This window comes from Euprymna scolopes, chromosome 30 (genome assembly GCF_053919585.1).
Source record: "Euprymna scolopes isolate OS-2025 chromosome 30, ASM5391958v1, whole genome shotgun sequence".
Lineage (NCBI taxonomy): Eukaryota > Metazoa > Mollusca > Cephalopoda > Sepiida > Sepiolidae > Euprymna > Euprymna scolopes.
In genome coordinates, this window is record NC_136511.1 from 21806679 (window position 1) to 21811678 (window position 5000).

Sequence of the window (5000 nt, forward strand, 5' to 3'; positions counted from 1 at the left end):
TATATATGTATATATATATATATATATATATATATATATATATATATATATATATATATATATATATATATATATATATATACCAGCGAATAAACTTTACTTTTGCATACAAAATCCTATCCCGCATTTTGCTAATTCCTACCATCCGAAGGGTAAGAAGTTATTTTTTCGAAACTCCGCGGATAAAGGACTATCCACTTATCTATCTTATTTTTAACATGTTTTATTAACTGTTTGCTCGTATTTTAAGCTCTATCTCCTATTTGATGTTATCGAGTTTTACATCTGGCTTAGAGTACTTTATAAATATTAATTATGTAATATTTATAATATAATTTAACTTTACCATCTTGGATCATTTTGGTAAATTTAATTGTAATTTTTGTTTTAGATATATATATATATATATATATATATATATATATTTATATATATATTAATATATAGGTATGTATAAAATATATGTATATATCTGTGTGTAAGATCAATGGAAGTGGTAACATATTTTCTCTAATAAATTCCTCCTCCCCCTGCCACCACTTAACACCGTTTGGGGATCGTTCGCAAGGAACAGTTGAGAAGAGAACACCGGTTTGGCTTCGTAGTTTTTTCATGTGAAGTTATTTAAAATCACTAAACTAAGCTGCAGTGCTCTGTGGCGTAGTGGTTAGCGTGCTGGACAATTCACATTATATTTTCACATCGCGCCGACCTACCGAAGTCGTTTTTTTTTTTCTAAACACCTGGAATGGACTTTTCTTGGTGGCCGAACTGTTAACGTTGCAGATGTTTTTTTTTGTTTTTTTTCACACTTTATTTTCCTACTTTTACTCATGACTCCGGGTTTGATCCTTCCTACTTACCTACCATAACATTTTTTAAACCCCCCCCCCGTCCCGGAAACAAAAACTCGGGCAACGCCGGGTACCCCTGCTAGTATGTATATATTTCTTTATATGCATATATATATATGTATATATATGGTTATATATATGTATATATTGTCATATATATATGTATATATATATGTACATATATGGATATATGTATATGTATAAATATATGGATGTAGACATATATATATATGTATGTGTATGTATGCATGTATGTATGCATATTTATGTATGCATATAAAGGTGCATATATATATATATGAATATATATGTATATATGCATATATATATATGCCTATATGTTTGTATATATGTATGTATATATATGTTTATGTATATATATGTATGCATATATATATATGTATATAAGTATATATATGTATATACATGTAATAATGCGTATATATGTATATATGTAATTATATGTATATACATGTATATATGTGTATCTTTATATGTATATATTAATATATATATGTATATATGTATATGTTTTTATATATATGTATATATATGTATATATTTATATATATATATGTATATATATGCATATATTTTTATTTATATATATATATGTATATATATGTATATATTTATATATATATGTATATATATATGCATATATTCTTATTTATATGTATATATATATGTGCATATGTGTACATGTATATGTATGTATATATATGTATATATATGTGTGTATATGTATATATATATATGTATATATATGTATATATGTATATATATGTGTATATGTGTGTGTATATATATGCACATATATATCCATATATAACAAATTTTTAATTTAGTTTAAATAAACCGAATTTTCTTTTTGGTGTGAATCTCAATAAAAAAAAATACATTCATAGTAATATCGAAATATTCCAAATGTTGTATTTTACACAATCTTTATCTATAATATCGTTTCACGGGGCTAGGGAGTGTTTAAGTCTTGAAATATTAGAATAAAAGACTAATATTTATAATAAAAATAATTGTCACCTCCTTTGAATACGTAAATGTAATAGCATAGTTTTTCCTTAATTTAACTTTTTTAAAGTTATGTTTGTTTTATATATTTTTCAGGAAACCAAAATCGACCTTGCATTTTTGTAAAAACAACATTAAAATATTTTAATTAAAAAACTGTATGAACAGTGTAAACGCGTTGAAGCCTACCAGTCGATATACATTAAGGCCCTACTTCGTTTTTGACAAGTATTGGTTTTAATTTTGTGTTAACAATTCCTTCGTTGTTAACTATTTTGCACTTTCAGTCTTTCCTATGCTGCTGCTAGTTACTTGTCATTCCAATAGGGCAGAGTAATTAAATAAATCAGATTTAAAGTAATAAAAATTAACCTCCCTAAAATAGGTACCCTTGATTATAGCCAAAATAAAACTTTTCCAAATTTTAATGATGTTTTTCATTAACCGATAAATTGTAAATTCATCGTATCCAAAATATTGATAACTCAACAAAACTTCATTTATGTTTTGTTCGTACTTGTTTTTATTGAACTACTTATGAAGTTTTTTATTGTGAGGAACGTATATTTTTCACTCTTTCTTTCTCTCACTCTCTCCCTCCCTCTCTCTCTTTTCCTCTCTCTCTATCTCTCTCTCTCTCTCTCTCTCTCTCTCTCTCTCTCTATATATATATATATATATATATATATATATATATATATATATACAGCGTGATTTAAAAAATGGGCCCAACCTCTAATAAGGCCCCGTTTCTTAGTGTTTTGTCCGAATGAAATGAAAATTTGGTCATAACTAGTTTATTATATTAAAAACATCACATCAAAACACTAGGGTATTTGACCTTTGTTTCTTTGTTCTACAGCATATGTTCTAGATGACCTTCATTTAGCTTTTGGGTCTTTTTTTTGGTTACCCTGTGTATATATATATATATATATATATATATATATATATATATATATGTGTGTGTGTGGGGGGGTGTTTGTATGGGTGCGTGTCTGTGTGTGTGTATGTATACACTTCCTCTGTCTTAAAAAGAAAAACCTAAATACTTGCACAGAGTGTTCAATGGACTAAGAATTATCTTTAAATAAAAATAGGATAACACACACTGTAGACACTTTATATTTCTTTGATCATAGGGAGTTGTACACACAGACAAACACACACCCGGCCGCTATTACTTTATATATATATATATATATATATATATATATATATATATATATAAGTACATATATAAAAAAGGATAATATCTCATATGAAATGACGTAACATTTGGAGTTAATGTTGAGGTTAAAAACTTTTACTTATACAGTTATCGCCATCTTTTATTTTATTTTAGAATGTTCCTCTGCTTTGATGATTTTAAATAAAATGTTTATTTTATTGAAGCCCTCCAAGTTTTATAAGGCTTCGATTATAACACGTGGAGTAAAAATCCAAATAATCTAATTGAAACGCAGATAAATTCTCTTTCTCTCTATATATACGTATACACTTCCTTTATTAAAAAAAAAGAAACTAAATGCTTGCATAGTTTTCAGTAAACGAAATATTATCTTTAAATAAAAGAAACGTATAACATGTTATATAAATGACGTATTGATACGTTTATAACATTAATAGTTTATTAATAAAATTTTCTCATTATCATTGAGTATATAAACTTTTACTTAAACAATATTGTCACCTTTTTTTAATTTCAGAATTGTTTTCTGCTTTTTTTATTTTAAGGATGATGCTGCTCTTAAAGTAAAATTTTATTTAATTTATGCTCTCAAAGTAGTTTTATAAGCTTCGATTATATCACATGGATTAAAAACTACTTAATCACATTGAGACGTTTCAAAATCACGTAATGCGTTTCATTATGGGACACTGCCTGATCTAAAAAAGATAAACTATAAACTCTGCGTCAAACTGCTTATATATACACCTTAAATAATTAAATCAACGGTAACATCTTTAAAATCTATTACTATGTCAAACGATCAACCACCGGGTATATATTTAAATGCCCACATCAGCATTATGTGGCACAAGGCCGGAAAGTGGGAACCTCGCAGGCTCCCCTAAAGAAGGGGCACTCCTGCAATTTGAAAAAAAGTTGCCTGAGTAATCCCGTCGGCATTCCCCGGTTGGGGCGCCTCAGGCAGCAACCAATAAACTTGCCCCACCGGAAAGCCCGGTGGCAAAGTCTGGGAGGGTGGGCTTCCTAGGTATTACCCAGGCGGCGTACCTCAAACTGCTTATATATACACCCTAATTAGTAAATCAACGGTAAAATCTTTAAACTCTATTCCTGTGTCAAACCATCAACCACCAAAGAAGGCAAAAAAGAAAAAAAAAAAAAAAGAAAAGCATAGTGAAATAGAAGATGAAGAGAAAAAAGTTTTGATTGGACACCTCTCAACAGGTTGGGCGTCTCACCAATCAACCTACACTGAATCGAAAGGAATAGCGAAAATAAAAAATTTTAAAAAAAAGTAAAGAAAAACATCACTTAGCTTCGCAATCTACATAAAGATGCGACTCATGAATGAGTTAATGACATGTGTAAAATATACAATTTATGACACAGCATGACTCATTAAAAAAATAATAGCAATCTAAATAAATACACGTACGTTTAAATAATACATATGTACTGCAAAAACTGGAGATTGTATGCATATATATATATATATATATATATAAATATATATATATATATATTATATATACGTGTGTGTATATATACGTGTGTATATATGTGTGTGTATATATGTGTGTATATATACGTGTGTATATATGTGTGAGTATATATACGTGTGTATATATATGTGTGTATATATGTGTGTACACATATATATATATACATATATATATATGTGTGTACACATATATATATATATGTATATATATATGTGTGTATACATATATATATATATATGTGTGTGTGAATATATGTATATATATGGGTATATATGCATATATATGGGTATATATGCATATATATGTGTATATATGGATATATATGTGTATATATGGATATATTTGTGTATATATGTATATACATGTGTCTATATGTATATACATGTGTATATACGTATATATATACATATACACATATAT